This window comes from Vicugna pacos, chromosome 6 (genome assembly GCF_048564905.1).
Source record: "Vicugna pacos chromosome 6, VicPac4, whole genome shotgun sequence".
Lineage (NCBI taxonomy): Eukaryota > Metazoa > Chordata > Mammalia > Artiodactyla > Camelidae > Vicugna > Vicugna pacos.
Genome location: NC_132992.1, coordinates 34,521,492 through 34,539,497, shown reverse-complemented (window position 1 = coordinate 34,539,497; position 18,006 = coordinate 34,521,492). Strand labels below are relative to the sequence as shown.

At 38.5% G+C, this 18,006-nt stretch overlaps 1 long non-coding RNA gene across 1 annotated transcript in view; it reads right to left on the bottom strand.

Moving 5' to 3' along the window:
- Positions 1-6,651: 6,651 nt before the first annotated feature.
- The window catches only part of LOC140696869 (uncharacterized), a 173,251-nt gene continuing 161,896 nt past the window's right edge, over positions 6,652-18,006 (bottom strand). The window contains exon 6 of the long non-coding RNA XR_012073463.1: positions 6,652-6,810. This is a non-coding gene — a long non-coding RNA (uncharacterized lncRNA). The remainder of the gene's footprint in view (positions 6,811-18,006) is intronic.

Genomic DNA, 18,006 nt, shown 5'->3' with positions numbered 1-18,006 from the left:
ATATTGAAGGAAATCGCACTGTCTGCTGTTAATGGCTTTTACCAATCCCTCCTCTTGTGAGCTTGGATCACTCTGATAACTCCAGCACTTGTCTAGGGACAGTAAAGAATCTAAACATACTAGTCATCTTTCATTAAAATATGTGACAGATCAATAGTTCTCACACTTAGTTACATTAAAACCTAGTGGAGTGATTTAAAATAACTCCTCATGCTAAGGCTACCTCTCAGTCTGATTAAGAGAATCTGATGAGACACAGACATCAGTATTTCTAAAGCGCCCCAGATGATGCCAATCTGGAGCCAAAACTGAGGACTATTTACATGCACACGTTAAGGAACGTAAATAGATCGGAAAGATACAAAAGTTGTGTGGGCAATAGACATGAGTCCTGGAAAGGGTTGAGGATTTTAAGTATAAAAAAAGAGCTGTGCATTTCTCCAGAACGCCTAGGTCATAGATGGGAAATAAAGAAGGCTTTACAGCTGTAACAGGATTTAATCATGCAGTGACCGTAACACAGGTAGGACCTCAGAGTACTCCCTCCCTATTAAAGATGTACTAAAAGAACAGTATTCGGGCATGAAACACTAAGAGGACCAAAAGCCACAAGAGTGGCAAAAATTACACAACCAAAGAATCAAGATTTCAAGTCACAGACATGTGTTTTCCAACACACACTCTTAAAAAAACAAATGACACAAGACTGGAGGTTAGGCTGCTCTGCTGAAGAGCCTCAACAGGGCACTGTCCACGTTCCTGTTCCTCAGGCTGCAGATGAAGGGATTCAGCATGGGGGTGACCATGACATATACCACTGAGACCACTGCTCTCTTTCTGGGAGAAGGTGAGATGGGCAAACTAAGGCACACCCCAAGGCCTGTCCCATGAAATAAGCTACACGGCAGGTGAGAGCCTCAGGCAGAGGCGGCTTTATACCTCCCACCCACTGATGGTACTCTTACTACTGAGTATAAGTTAAGGATCACTAAGAATGAAGCACTGTTGAAGACGGTGTCGATAAATACATTAATGTATTACTGGTGGAGGTGACAGAACAGGCAATGTTGAGGAGATGAGAAGAATTCACCCCAAAAATGAGGAATTTCTATTTTTATGCAAATGTAAGTTGTGACACCATCAAACTGGGCAGCTGGGATTCCAAAGGCTGATGCAAAAAGAACCAAGAGGACACAGAGGCCGGGATTTATGACGCCTAGAGACTGCAGGGAGTGACAGGTGGCCAGGCTGATCATAGGCTACCAGTCAGGAGCACACTGTCCAAATATCAAAAAAACTAAGACATCCATGTCAGGCAGCCTGTATGTGAAATGATTCTGCTATGAGTTTGGATGCCCATGATCATCTTTGGGATTGTGGTGGAGGTGAAACCAATGTCAACCAAGGACAGGCTGGAGAAGAAGTACATGGGGGTGTAGAGGTGGGAGTCAGAGCTGACAGTCAGAAGGATGAGGAAGTTTCCAAGCACAGTGACCAGGTTCATGGTTAGGAACAACCCAAAGAGGAGGGGCTGCAGTTCCACATCACCTGGGAGGCTTAGGAGGAGGAATGTCAGGACACACAATCGATTCCTTGGTCTCATGTGGCTGGGACACCTTCACTTTTTCACTCTCTGATGTTCTTCTTTTTTTATGTAGATCCAAGTTTCTGACCTAAATTATTTTCCTTCTCTCTAAAGAGCTTCTTTTAGTATTTTTCACAAGGCAGACCTACCGGCAACAAATTCCCTTGATATTTCTTTGTCTGAGAAAGTCACTGTTTCTCCTTCACTTTGAAGGATAATTTCACAGGATACAGAATTCTAGGTTGGTGGTTTTCTTCTCTCAACACTTGAAATATTTCACTCCCCTCTCTTCTTGTTTGCATTCTTTATGAGGACAAGTCAGATGTAATTCTCATCTTTGTTCCTCTGTAGGTGAGGTGATTTTTCCCTCTGGCTTCTTTCAATATCTTTTTCCCTTTGATATTCTGAAGTTTAAATATGATATGCGTAGGGGTAGTTCAGTTTTGTTTTGCATTTATCCCACTTGCTGTTCTCTGAGCTTCCGGGATCTGTGGTGTGGTATCTGAGATTAACTTGGGGAAATTCTCAGCCATTCTTGCTTCAAATATTGCTGCTGTGCCTTTTTCTCTTACTCCTTCTGGTACTCCAGTTATGCATACGTTCAACCTTTTGTAACAGCGCCACAATTCTTAGATATTCTGTTATGTTTTTTCAATCTTTTTTTCTTTGCTTGTCCGTTTTGGAAGTTTCTGTTGTCATAGCCTCAAGCTCAGAGATTGTTTCCTCAGTGGTGTCCAGTCTACTAATGAGCCCATGATAGGCATTCTTCATTTCAAATATTACAGGTTTCTTTGATCTCTAGCTTTCCTTCCTGGATCTTTTTTAGAATTTCTCTCTCTGCCTACATTATCCATCCGTTCTTGCATGTTGTCTACTTTCTCCATTAGAGCCCTTAGCACATTAATCATAGTTGTTTTAAATTCCTTGTCTGATAACATCCGTGCCATAACTGACTCTGGTTCTGATGCTTGTTCAGTCTCTTTAAATTGTGTTTTTTGCTTTTTAGTCTGTCCCGTAATTTTTTGTTGAAATCAAGACATAATGTACTTGGTGAAAGGAATGCTGGTAAACAGGCCCTTAGTGGTGTAGTGGTGGACTGTCAGGGGAGGCGAAGTGTAGTTTTGCTCTATGAGCAGGTCTCAGACTTTTTCTGAGCCTGTAAACTTCACCAGTGCTTCTCTGTCTTTTCTCCTCCCTTAGATGGGACAGGATGGCTAGAGGAGGCTATAGTTGGGCATATATTTCCACTCTCCTAAGTAGGTTAGGCTCTGATAAAACCCCTGCAAGGTTCTCTCTGGTAAAATAATTTCTCCTGAAGGCAGGCCTTATTAAGAAGAAGAGGATACCCCTGGAGGATTTCAAAGTGGTTCTTTTTCCCCTCCTCCTGCTGGACAGGTGAAGATTTTTTCCTCCAATATTCACTAGGGACCTGGTCAAGCTCCTAGAGATAAAATTCACAGACGTGTGGGCCCTCCTATGAGATGTGTGGGTCCTCTTAAATTTTTATCTCTCAGGCTTGTCTACACTGAGCCTCCAGCAAGTCATCAATTACAGTCCAGGTTTTCCTACCCCGGCACTGGTCCCTATGGAGTGTGATGCTCATGAGTTTCTGATCTAGTAAGCTTTGTAGCCATCTGCCTCTCTCTCCAATTTGGGGGATCGGCAGTCTGACCTATGACCTCATTTCTCTGATGGAAAGAAAGTTGTATTCATACCATACACAAAAATAAACACAAAACGGATTAAAGACCTAAATGTAAAATTAGAAACCATAAAACACCTAGAAGAAAACAGACAAAACACTCTGACATAAATTGTGGCAGTATTTTTTGGATCTGTCTCTTAAAGCAAAGGAAATACAAGCAAAAATAAATAAATGAAGCCTAATTAGACTTAAAAGCTTTTGCACAGCAAAGGAAACCATCAATGAAACAAAAAGACAACCTCCTAAATGAGAAACTATTTGCTAATGATATGACCATTAAGGGGTTAATATCCAACAATATATATAAACAGCTCATACAATTCAACGTCAAAACAACCCAATAAAAAAATGGGCAGAAGACCTGAACAGACATTTCAAAAGAAGACATACAGCTGGCCAATAGGCACATGAAAAGATGCTCAACATCAGTAATTATCAGGGGAATGCAAATCAAAACCGCAATGAGATATTGCCTCACACCAGTCAGAATGGCTATTGTCAAAAAGCCTGTATTTAATGGTTTGGGGTAACTTGTAATAAAAAAAATATGATATATATATATATATATAACTGAATCACTTGGCTGTACACCAGAAACTAATACAACATTGTAAATCAAATATACTTCAATAAGAAAAATTTTTTTAAAGACCACAAATAACAAATGTTGGCAAGGATGCAGGGAAAAGGGAACCCTAGTACACTGTTGGTGAGAATGTAAATTGGTGTAGCCACTGTGGAAAACAGTATGGCAGTTTCTCAAAAAAATAAAAATAGAACTACCATATGACCCAGCAATTCCAATCCTAGGTATATATCCAGAAAAAAATGAAAACTCTAATTGAAAAAGACACATGCATCCCAGTGTTCATACCAGCATTATTTACTATTACCAAGATATGGAAGCAACCTAAATGTCTATCAACAGATGACTGGATAAAGAGAATATGATACACACACACACACACACACACACACACACAGGAATACTACTCAGCCATTAAAAAGAATAAAATTTTGCCATTTGCAACAACATGGATGGACTTGGAGGGTATTATGCTAAGCGAAGTAAGTCACAGAAATTGATGATCAATACTGCATGTTTTCACTTATATGTGGAATCTAAAAAATAAAACTAATGAATGTAACAAAAAGGAAACAGAGTCCCAGATGTAGAGAATAAACTAGTGGTCACATGTCAGGAGAAAGAAGTACAAAGAGAGGAGCAATACAGGAGTAGGAGATTAAGAGGTACAAACTACTAGGTATAAAATAAACTACAAGGATATATTGTACAACACAGGGAATATAGCCAATATTTTATAATAACTATAAATGGAATATAACCTTTAAAAAGTCTGAATTACCATGTTGTACACCTGTAACTTACATAATATTGTACACTAACTAGATAACAATTTTTTTTTTTTAGAAAATTGTAGATTTTTTTGGTTTAGCTTTTTATTTGTTGTTAGAATGGAGTAACAACTTCTAACCTCCTTACATGGTGGAATGGAAACCCCTAAAAAACTTCAACACATAAAATCCCATTAGAGTCCCACAAGCTCATTACTTTGCCATTAACTGGAACATTCCTTATAAAATCTATCTTAGTAGGCTATTAGAGGAAGTTATATTAAAATAAATATTGAATATTATATATATCATATAGCTCATGTATAATATATGTTGGATATATATTTCTCTACCATATTCATATAGATATACACACATGCACATAGAAATTCTCATGACAACTGACCTTATTAAGTTCAGTTCTTTCCAGTCTGAGCTTACCTCTTTGGAAAGCTCATAATCATTTATGAAATAAATCGTTTAAAAATAGTGAATATTTTCTAGCTTTTTATTACCTAACTAAAAATAGATTAGTATATTAAACAGAATCATTCTAAGGATGCTGTCCAACTCAGACCCACCCCATAAAAAACTTACTGTTCTGATCAATATGACCCTTAGCATCTCTGGGCATGGAAATAATTCACCTCACTTCTTCACAGCCTCAGTCTACGATTTAAAGACCAAAAAAGCCACTTCCTTTCCCCAAGGAATTCCTATTTCCCTAGATCAGTTCTCATTTTTCCACAATGGAAATTCAAGAGCTTAAAAATCTATTCTTCATCGCAGCCAATTTCACTTTAAAACGTTAAGGAAAAAACACCCAAAGTTAAAAGAAAATTGGTATGAAGTTAACATTTAGCATTTACCTTGTGCCATGTGTAGGAATTTCATTTCTATTCACAGAGTAAAGTGGGAAATTGACTTTTCCCACTAACTCGGGCGTTAAGTCCACTTTCACTTAAACTTTTTAACTAATTGAGGCAAGCATAGCTTTTAAAACTAAATCAGTATCGGCCTGACCTAATACACCACCACAAAGTACATCGGGTAGATGTTAGGCAGGAGATGGTTGGTCCATTTAGTCCTGAGTCTGCCTCCGCAGTGGGTAATGCTACCATTAATCCGCTGAGAGCACACCCCTCAGATGATAATTAGGAAGGAACTTTTTTTAAGTAACCATAATTACAGTGACCCTCTCAATAGCCCTAATTATGGAAATAAGTTTCACATTAAAATTTACCTGCCTGATAATATGCAGTAAAAGTCTATTTCAGCTGAACTATGTTGTTTGTAAAGCAGCAGTACCTGAGTTTCAGGTATGCGACGTGTGAATAATAGAGCCATCATCTCTAGAGTTGTAACTCTGGTTAAAAGCGGGCATTAATTTGCCTAGTGTTTGTGTTGTATGCGAGGCATGAAAAATACATTTCTAGGCAAAAAGATAGAAGATTCCAAACCATTCTGGTCCAGGTTCATCTCAGAGTTTTTTCTGATGCTTAATGTTTTATTCTATCGAGACTCTATAATATAGACAATAAGCAAGAGAAGCACCTTCCTGCTTATTCTTATGCAAAAATATAAAAATAAAAATCCACAAATTTGACATTGATTGCTGATAGTTCTATTCATTTGTGATCCAAAGAAAAGTGTTAAAATTTATAACCTCCAACCTACTTCTCAAGATCCCAGAAGGATCATACATACATACTCAACCCCAAACACACACAGAGGCACATACACACAGTGGCTAAGATAACCTATATCTCTTGATACAGCTATACCTCTATTTCACATGGAAAGGAGTTGCAGTCACATACTTGTCTTTCAGAAACCATAGGCAGACCATAGTAATACCTTAATCTTCTAATACTCAGTAAATGGTAAAGATAGTGAAAAAACTGAAAGCAGTCTATTATTTACAGGAAAGAGAAAGAGAGACATCTCAGAAAGAACTATGTGGTCCCTGCCTTCTCATTTTTCATCCTTTTCCTTGGTTTGGCTCACTCTGAATTGTTCATTAATATGCAGCGAGACTAAAGATGCTAAGTTTACCTTTCTAGCACCCAGAATTGCAAACCACTCTGATTTGCAAACTTCTAAAAAGATCTTCTCTCCTTTGCTCTCACCCTTTCATTCTGAAGCTGGGAAGGGCTCTCCGACTCTGTAATGTCAAAGGAGAAAGAGAAGGACAGAGTGATTTATTTTCCCTTATTTTCCCTCAAATTCCAGCTAAAAATGGCAAATGAGGACAAAATCCTGCTATAAGTCATTATTATGAAGGTGACTTCATTTTGATGAAAGTTGCAAATAGACAGAATGTATTAACTCTGTTTTGAACTTTAAGACAACTCTTTCTCTCATCAACTTCGGTCCCAGTGGTAGAGTTGAATGGTGGGAGATAGAAGTCGTTTCAGTCCTCATTAAAAATTTTTGGCCACAAGCCATTGAACTAAATTCAGTAAGCTGAAGCCTTGGAATTTACTTTAGTTCTTTAAACAAAGGCTTCTTTCCTGGACAATGAAGTTTTGAGTGCAACATGTTCGCCTAACTGTAGAAGGTTCACAGGGAGTTCACCAGGAAGAAATTAATTGGACTTCCTATTGTTCTATTCTCTCCTTTCCCACCCCCAATGTATTAAACAATTCTATAGACCTCAAATGCTACTGCCCTTCATTTAGTGACATTTAATTCAATTAAAATTTTAAAAACAGATATAGAATAAATTGGACTAGGAGTCAATTCTAACACAAAAAACAATAAAGCTATAAATTGCTCATTGACCCCTGCCCTCTAGCTTGTAATCTTAGTCATGCCAGTTTAAGACCCTACCATTTGGTCTTTGGTGGAACTTGAAAAACAACTAGAGAAACTGATTCCCTGCCTTACCTAGGTTTCATTTTCTGGTACAAAAAAAAAAAAAGTGCTATAGGTTAGATTTCCAACGTAGTGGGAAAGAAGTCATTTTGCGGCTTTTCCAGGTATCAACATTCACCATAAAAGTTACTAGTCATTTATTTCAAGCACCAAAGGAAGGAAAACAGCAGACTGAGGGAAACCAGTAGCAGGGAAAGAAAAACTCAAAATGGGGAAACAATCAACCCTACTATTAAAATCTAGTTCATGAAAACAAAACAGATGTTTTACTGGCTGTGGTACTTTAAGAACAGACGTAACTTGGAGAAGTCCTCACAATGGCAATAGTATTGACTTTTCTAATATCTTTTAAGAGAGAATAAAATGTGACCTTTCCCTATCCACTAGCTACCTAGCTCCTTCACAGAAGACACACATGGAGCATAGTCTACACCATTCAGATGATGCATTCTGGTTTGTACTGTCTCAGTCCTGTTTTACTACAGTGAGATGGAAAGAGTACCAGAGTTCAAGTGAGAAAAAAAAGTGGGCTCTCGTCTCAGCCCAATTGTTTACCAGCCTCAAGGCCTTCAACAAGCATCTTAGTTTTCTGAGCCTCAGCCTTCTCTTCTATTAAGTGTCCTGAACAGACTCCTTGAGATAACAAATGTGAAGACACTTCACAAAACTCTCTCTGTGCAAATGTAGGAATGATCATGGGCCATAACCATCCTGTTCATCATCATTTTATAAGCAGACCAGATCTTTAAGAACAGAGACAGAATTAGATCTTTCCTAGAACCTGCCCTTCAAGTCCATCCATGTTGCTGCACGTGGCAAATTTTCATCCTTTTTTATGGCTGAGTAGTATTCCATTGTGTATATATACTACATCTTCTTTATCCAGTCATCTGTTGAGGGACACTTGGGTTGCTACCATATCTTGACTATTATAAATAATGATTCTATGTACACTAGTGTGCATGTATCTTTTCAAATTAGTGTTTTTGGTTTTTTTCAGATATATACCCAGAAGGGAAATTGCTGGGTCATGCTAAGTGCAATTAGTCAGAGAGAAAGACAAATACTGTATTATATCACTTCTACGTGGAATCTAAACAATGCAGCAAAACAATGAATAAAACAAAGCAGACTCACAGATACAGAGAACAAACCAGTGGTTACCAGTGGGGAGAGGGAAACAAGGAAGGGCAGTAGAGGGGAAGGAAATAAAAACAGGTTATTATGAGATTATATGAAATCACCTGTGTAAAACTTTTGAAAACTGTAAAGCACTATAGAATTTAAAGAATCTCCCATTCAATGAAAAAATAACCTGCCATACAACCAAATTAGTGAACAGTTAATGAGAATGTACTAAGTAACTCAAAAAGTTCTTTTGATCCATAGATAGTCAAGCTAGAAGGGTCCTGAGATGTCATCCAGTCCAACTCAATTATATATTAGATCATAAGACTGAGCTCAAAACTAACTTGCCCAGCACAATCCTTCAGTCATATAGGAACATACATGTATATTTTCATATTCTTATTAACCGTAAGTTACTATAAGACATTGAAAATAGTTCCCTGTGCTATACAGTATGAACTTGTTGTTTATCTGTTTTGTATATAGTCGTTAGTATCTGCAAATCTCAAACTCCCAATTTATCCCTATTATGCTGTGTACCAGAAACTAAAACAACATTGTGAACTGATTGTACCTCAGTAAAAATATATTCAAAAAAGAAAAAGAAAAAAAAACTGACTTGCCCAAGTAACTCATGAAGATGGTGCAGAAATGGAAGGAGACTACACTGCTCCTGACCTGGGCCCAGTGCTCTTGTCCCTGGACCACCCAGACCAGACTGGGGCAGGTTTTACTCGGGGCCAAGATAATGCAAGTCCACGGATCCTTGTGATGAGAGGGAGAATTCCCGATCTCCATGAGTAGCTGCCTTAATACATGAATATTCTGACAAAGAAACTTCCAACAGGCTCACATCCTGAGAACCTGTCATTTGTTGGCAGAGGCAAGGTAAAGGACAGGCAGCGAACGGGGAGACGTCTGACCATAACGACTTCTAGATAAGCAGGACTGGGATTGCTAAGACAACAAGTGACAAGTGGCACTTTAGATGTTTTCCTTAAAGGTTCCATCTAAAAACCCTGACTAGGAGGCTGCATTCAAGGGAAATACTTGGCATCCAAGTGTAAGAGAGACGCAGGGATGGAGTGTGAAGGCCACTGGTTACCACATATTAAGGCACACTTTAGCTTCCTCAACTCAGGCCCTGGAAACAAGGTCTTAATGGCCTTCTTTCTGGTTTTCCCTAAACATTTATCCTCAAGGAGGTCGTAAGAGGCAGGTCTCTGGAAGCCACATGCTCTCTGATTCAATGAGCTTTTTCTGGGAGAGTTTCAAGGACAAAAATGATGAAAGGCAGGGCCAGGAGGGGGCCTTCCTCTGACACAGCAGGGTAGCAGGCATTGGGAACAAATAGTCAAGCCCCAGACTGGAAGTAGGGTGTGCTTCCCCTGCCACGTCCCTCTCAGGTCTTCACACGTATATCAGCAGCTCATCTCCCTGGACCCTCAGCATCTTGGTTAAAAGCCAAGAGGCAGTAGGGGAGAGCGGCACATATGTTCTGCTATTAATATCTGATGAATTGACACAAAGACTCCCCAAGGAGCATGAGTTCTAGATGCAGAGAAGGCAGCAGAATAGTGACAGCAAAGCATGGTCTCTGACCATGGCCTTGTCAGTCTAGAGAATTTCCTGGGGGCATCCTACAAATATTTTTGAAAGGATCCTGGGATTTTCTGGATTGCTGAGGCAATATGATTTGCAAACGCAAAGACTTTCAGATTCCCCAGAATTGCATTCCATTCCTAAAAACGCAAAATAGAAGGCCATCCGTACCAGCGAATAAAGGAGCCTCCAACACCATCTGATCCGTTGCATTATTCATTCTCCAGACCCTACAGCAGAATATAATCCTAAAAATGGCCTGGCATTATTGTTGGTGCTGTATCTAAACTTTTGTTGCTTAGATTAAAGTAGTAGAAGGAAGATTAAAGTAGAATTAACAGATGCAAACTCAAGGCAAATTAATACATTTTGATTTGCTATGGTTTCATATGCCTGGTTAGATGCTGAACTTAGTCTTCAGAAGCAATTTGCAAAGCAGAAAAAGAGCAGATTGCTTATGGGTGCGGTGCTGGGGGAGGTTGGAGAGTGGGGAGCACATTGGAAGGGCATGAGAATGACTCAGTCCACCCACACGTCTCTGATGCACTGAAAATAGGATCTTTTGAAATCGAGGGTCAGACTCTCACTGATGTTGCAAAAAAAAAAAATGCCCTAAGTGTTTTAAAAGTCACCCAGTTTCCTCAGGCTCATACTTTTCCAGGTCATGCTTTAGCAACCTGAAGCTCAATAGCCATTGCTTCTGTTTGTTTAGATCTTGCATGACTTCTGTTGAGAGTCAACCCTATTTTGATGAATTACCTTGGTTATATGACAGAAACAATGAACTGACCACAACTGACCAATCAGCAGCTCCTGTTACTGGCTGGGTTCTTAGACTTTGCATTCAGTTTTATCAGCTGCTACCCTAAAAGGAAATATTCTTTCTCCTTCAAATCTGGGACCTTTCCTATTACACCGGCTATCACACATACAGAAACACCTGCCTTTCCCTTTAAGCAGGGCAGGGTAAGGGTGGGGAGGTTAATTCACGCAACAAATATTTATTCCATAAGTACAGTGTGCCTAGGAAACACAGAGGAGAGTGAGCATCTGTGAAATACAGCACTCCCCTGGGAAGCTGTCATTGTACAGAGCAGAGGACACATGACAGTGAGACACATAAAGAGTGAGATGAGCTCAGGCAGAGGGTGAGGAGAGATGAGTTACAGATGCTGCCCATCAATGCTCCAGGGAGGATGGAAGGACACTAGTGTGTCCTGACCTCAGACACATAAAGGAAACTTTCCAAAGAGAGGGTGTAGCTCAGTGGTAGAGTGCATGCCTAGCATGTGCGAGGTGCCGGGTTCAATCTCCAGTACCTCTATTGAAAAAAAATAAGTAAATAAGCCTAATTATTGCCCTCCCCCCAAAATAAAGTAAATTTTCCTAAGGTGGTTTTTTTTTTTCACTTGGTATTTGTGGCAGACTAAAAAATTCCCAAGGAAGAAAAGTGAAGAAAGGTATTTTCTATCTACACAAAATGGATGTTTTCATATTATAGAAAGACTAAAGAGGATTTCTGACTTTTTAAGAAAGGAAAATAAAAAGCAAGGCAGCTGCTGTCTAAATTAACATGAAGAAATGGAGCTACAGCCTTTGAAGAGTGGTCTTTCTAAAACAAGAATGGTATTTTTCTTTAATCTCCTTCATAGCCATTATGAGTAAGCAAGGGTCATTGTGAATTTTAAAGAATGTATCACCCTCCCCAAAATATAAAAGGGTATGAAAGAATCAGCTACATAGAAACCATTAGGAGTTCTTATTGTTATAAGTTAGGCTTCTTCTGAAGGACTTCTACAGAAAACGAAGATTTTGAAATGTTACTAAGATGAAATTCAATATATTTCTATTTATAGCCCACATCTTTCATCTTTAAAAACTTAGACCTATAAATAGCCTTCAAAGCATTGCTTGTTTTTTGACCCCAGATGAACATCTAAATCACCTGGTAGATTTCAAAGGCTGTGCTCAGATCTCACCTCAGATTAATGATAAAAAGTTAAAAAGTTCCTAAAATGATACTAATGTGTACTAGGACTGAAATACACTATTTTCTTATTCTTGATTATTTTGTTTCTATGGCTTTGTGTTTTTCAATACTTTCCCAAAGATTTTCTGTTTGATCCCTGCCTTCATATACTCATAATTTTCTAGATAATTCTATATCTTCTTCCATCCTCTAATCTGCTGGTTGACCCTCTTTTCAATTTTATATCATAGCCTCTTATCTTGGACTATGCTTTCTCTCTTTATCCCAAAACTTTCCCTCTCTGACTTACCCATACTACATTTATATTGACTTACAAATTATTCTCACACAAACATTGCTTCAAGGCACACAGTAAAAAACAAGTGACAATCTCTGAAGAGTAATTGGTTCCATAAACTCTTAGGTGACATTGATGGTGGGGCTGTCTTACTAAATAATAGACTACTGATAAATCAGGTTGACTTATACAGAATTTCCATTTCAGAAATGGTAGGCATATTGATTCCAATTATAAGCTTTAATTCTAGCCTGAATCTGATGTAGCAATATTGCTGCTAAATTTCAGACCAATGAAGAATTTTGATAAAACAGAAAAGCTTTTTCTGCAGTTACCCAGGTTCTACTCATGTTGTGGCTCAGAACCCTTGCAGTTGGGATAAAAATTCTTACTTAAATATGACTTTATGTTTTCCTAAGCCTAGAAGAGATAGCGAAGTCCACTGACATTTATCAAATGCATGTGGTGGTGCTGAGTCTGTCACCATAGCTGGGTTTGTCACTGTAGCTCAGTGAAGAGCAGATCCTATAAAAGTAAATTCCTCTGCAAAAGAAAGAGCTCCAGCTTCATCCGTGTTGCCCTGGGACAGGTAACAACAATGGCCATGTTTGAAATGCACTGATTTTCTTGCTTCAGATCCCTTTATGGGAAAGGAGTAGTTCCAATTCAATCTCTGATCTTAGAATGACATTAGGGTCAAGTTTAAACCAAAACCACATGAACAGGTAAAAGGTGACACAAAGGCAAACCTTGACCTTTAGAAAGACACAGAGTTTAAGTAGAGCTCTTACGCTGCATACAAGCAGTCTAACAGGTGTTAAGAACAGCAAACACTCCAGTCCAAAAAGCATCCAAAATTCAGAGCACAGGCATTGGAGCCACCCAGCCAACCTGAGATATGTGATCCCAGACAAGCTAATTATCAGTCTATCCAGTTTCCTTATCTTTAAAATAGATGTAATAAATTCTATCTTATATGGCTGGTAAAGAGGAAATAACAGAACACATACACAGAGCATTTGAAATAGTGTCTAATTTACAAATGCATAAGTAGACACAAAAGGTATCCTTGGAAGTACTCAATTCTATGTCTCTGTATTAATCCTCAGGTAACTATACAATACATACACAAAAAGAGGAATACAAGGGAAAAAATCACCTTATTCTTATGCCTCTTCTTCCTAGAAATGATGCTACACGTATTACCAAGACAGGGGTGTTGGTGGGAGTTGTAGGGGCGAGACAACAGCAAAGCTCTTACCAGCAATATCACAGCCCCCGTAGCTTTTCCTAGAATGCTTCTGAAGATGGATTAGGTGAGGAGAAAAAGCTCTTGCCAGTTAGGCCATGATATTTCTAAACTCTTAATTCGATTAGAGGACCACAGAATCCTTTATTAGGGATTAGGTTGGCTGGGTTCTCTAATTAGTAATGATTATGTTTTTTCCATTGATCAGTCAAGCTCAGTCAGCCCAGCTGAGGACGTATTTTGAGTTCCAAATGATCCAAATTGTGTATTGACATCAATAAAATTTACCAGTGAGTGCCAAATGTCCCCTCCCTGTTGATTTTGGAACTCAGACTACAAATCACACTTTGAAAATATCCCTCATTGTATTTCTCTAACTTAAGAGGAAATTACTGTTAGAATTTGCAAGAAATGCCTGAGATCTCAATGTGGCTTACAGGGTGCTTTTTAATTTCCTCCAAGTTATCGTGTTTAATGGTATTATTATATCCTAAAATGAAAGACTTGTACCAAGCACACACTCAGCGGGTATTCAGTATATAGTTGCCAAACTTACTGACCAAAAATTTTATTAAAGTCTTTTGGGGTCAACATGAGAATAAGTATTTGAAGGATTTGAGAACTTTAGGAGAAAGGAGTCTCAGAAAAGATTATTAGAAGAACGTTTTCAAAGTTATAGTGCAATTCAGACAAGACAGGAGTGGAATGCGGGTGTGTCATTACCTGGACGGATGCCCTAGCCAACCAGATGAGATGGACAGAGGAGCAAGGCTCCACATTAAGGTTCTTAGTTAGAGGAAGAAACTTAGGCTAGAGAAGAACAAACAAAAATGTCTAACCTTCATTACTATGCCTTCTTCCCCCTCCTCATCTGAAAACAGACTTGAGATTTAGTGGCCTGAGAAAAGAATCTATTGACTGTTTCCTTAGTTGATTTTGAGCAGAAAATTTTATTTCTTTGAATTAGTCTAATAAGAACATTTCAGAGTTTACAAGGTGTAGATAATTAAAGTCCCCAAGTAAAACACTTTAGTTATTTAATGACTTGTTGTTATATTCGATTTTTATAAAAATGAGTTTAGTTCAGGGATGTTTGTTCTAAAAAAGCAAATCAATACTATGCATAACACACATTCTGCTAGAGAAAAATCAGCCCAACTGCTTTGCCAAAGAATAAGCATCTACCAGATGTAAGATATAAAATATTTTAAAAAATACTTTATAGAGCATCTTTGGTATAGGCATTTATATAAGAGTGTGTGTGTATGTGTGTGTGTAAAATCTCAATCCTCACAGAAAGATTAAGAGAAAACTAGGTGACAAATAACTTAAGTAACTTCCCTAGTTTACATACCAGTAAATGATGGTGACGAAGCTATATTCAAACTCCGTTCTGTCTACCCACAAATTCTATGCTCTTAGCCACATCCTGAGTAAGATCAAATCCTCTGTTTTAAGTGTCTTATGCTGAAAAAGATGGAGCAGAGAAGCCTTCAGATGACCACACAATATCTCATGCAATAATTAGGTAATACCAACTAAGTCCTATCAGGTGATCATGACATGACAGACTCCAGAAGACTGTAGCATTTAAAATGGGACAATTGATACTCAAAAACTGATATTTTAAGCTAGTGTTCTTAAAATTATATTCAGACAGTGTTTTAAAAAGATAGGTTTATTTGTAAAAGAACTGATACTGGAGAGTTAAAAGGACTCGCGTGAGTCAATGAATCTAACTTCATTCCAAAATAAGAATTCTTTGTACAGAATTCCCAACACAGTGTCAGACTTAGAAGTATTATGGTCCCAAGGTCCTATTTTATCTTAGTACTGACCACGTATTAGCTAAACAGAGATAGGCCAACTCAACTATGATCAAGTTAGTCCAAGACCTCTTCACCCGCATTTGTAATTGAACGTTTCCGTAACAGTACACTCCACTAACACCCAATGTATGTCTCAAATTCCTTTTTATCCTCAGAGTTTGCTGGGTGGTTTTCAGTTTGTTTATTTTATTTCATATTCTCTTTTCATCATAAATAAGCATTTCTGAGAACCAACTAAATAAGGACCTCATACACCTAAGGCATAAAGTTATGGTCCCTTCATGTATGGGCCCTACAGAAACTTACATTTTAGTTCTCTAGAGTCTTGTGCATTAAAAAAAGAAAGAAACTAAAGAGAAGAAAAGAAAAAAACTTTAATAATCATGCAACAAGCCAAAGACTCCAATAACTACCTGCAGAAGCACTCCAGCAGTTATGGAAAGTTCTACAGAAGAAGCCCTTTTCACAGACTGCAGAATGGGTAACACTTAGATAAAAGAAAAAAGATTATCTGACAAAATTTCAATCTTTAACTACTTAATTCAACATTTTTTATTCAAACTCCTATGGGCAGTAAAACAAAAGATGCAGAGGCACAATGCAAAGGAGAGTTGAGACACAATTTGTCAAGAAGCAATCAAACCAGGTTTTTTTCTATGTAAGCCCAGTGTGTTTCCTTTATTCCATGTCATTTCATTTCTTTCAGGTCTTTCTATAAGCTTTCACTTCTGATAAACTAAGTGAACTACATATCAAGTGATGCTCACAGTCTTTATTCCTTATTTTTAAGAAATCTGTAAAAGTTGGGTTCAGAACCAGAGTTAGTTAACAGTAAAGCTCTTACCAGCAATGACAAGCATGAGGATCAAGCCCGAGGCATGCGGTTTAGAAAAGTTCATCAGGTAGAATGAGTCCAGCCCAACACAATGAGAAACAGCTTCCAAACAACAGTTCCATTTGCAGGACATTATGCTGGAGTCAGTGTCAACTTCCCTTCAATACAAGGTAGAAACAGGGAAAGAAGGATAATCGAAAAAAGCCTGCCTGGACTATTTCTTTCAAGCAATGTCCAAAAAAAGAGAAAAAAATAAAATAAAAACACAAAATAAGCAATGTTTCCCTCAGAATCTGCAGACCACTAGAGTCAGACTGAGCACATGAGAAGAGATGCTGTATTTTTCACTACCTGGGCCAGCAACTTTAGATATTTACAACAATTTATAGCTCAGAGCTCAGACAAGAAGAGCAAAGTGAATACAAACTTCTCCCATAGCAAGTTGATAAATCTCACAGACCTCTACAAAAATGAGCTCTGCCTTCGCTCAGTGGTAATATCCGGGAGGACGGCAAAGAAGAGAGGGGCAGCCTCGAGGCACTGGGAATTTTACCAGTCATGAACACTGGCTGAACTTGAACAGAAGCAGCTGCAATAGAAGGAAGTAAATTGTTCAGGGAGCAACGGCTCTAGTAATCCCATTTTTAAAGTGGGAATTGAGTTTGCAAAATATCTGAAAGAAATCAGTATTCAGCACTCCTGTCTCGGGGGATATGGAAATGCTAGAGAAGGACTAAAAAGATCATCAACAAAAGAACAAAACTCCTACCAAAACTTCAGAGCACACTGCTGAGAAGCTGCATAGGATAATGCAGAGAGCACTAGAAAGTTTTTCTCTTTCAGGTCTCTGTCTCTGCATCTGTAAAATTAACACACTAGTCTGGCTAATCCCTAAACTTTATTTCAGAATTAAGATACTATGAATTCTGTGAAGTGCTACAACAAGAACTAAACAAAATAAACATGATAGTACAGGCAGCAGCAGCAATACTCAGTGGCAGAGACATGAGGACTGCAGACAAAAGAACCTCTGAGGATTCCAACATACATGCAAGGTTGGTGCAACCCCACACTCATTCCAACTCTCCAAACCAAATTTTGTATAAAATAGTTAAGAAATCTATCATGTACCATGTCCCACGCCCTGTAGCTTCATTGATGAATACTATAATTTTACAGTAGATATTACCCTAAGTTTTCACTAAAATCCTTCAGGGGTTTCCAGTGCTCCAAATAAGAACTCCTGAACCATATTCTAAAAGGCCTGATATGATCTGGCCTCTGGCTTTCTCTTCAACCTCACCTCCTTCCCACATCTCCTGGCTTACTACATCTGAGACAGCTGGCCTTATTTTTGTGCTTTATGTGTGTCAGTCTCACCCCTCCATCTTAGTGCCTTTCTCCTGGCTCTTCCTTCTGCTCACATAGTCTTCTCCCTGCTCATCACTGGGCCAGCTCCTTCCCATCATTTATGTTTCACTCAGCTGGGAAGCCATCCCTGATCTCCTCCTCTTGTCACTTCATTCCCTTGCTCTCATATTTCTTTCAGAGTACTTATTGTTCTGAGATTATT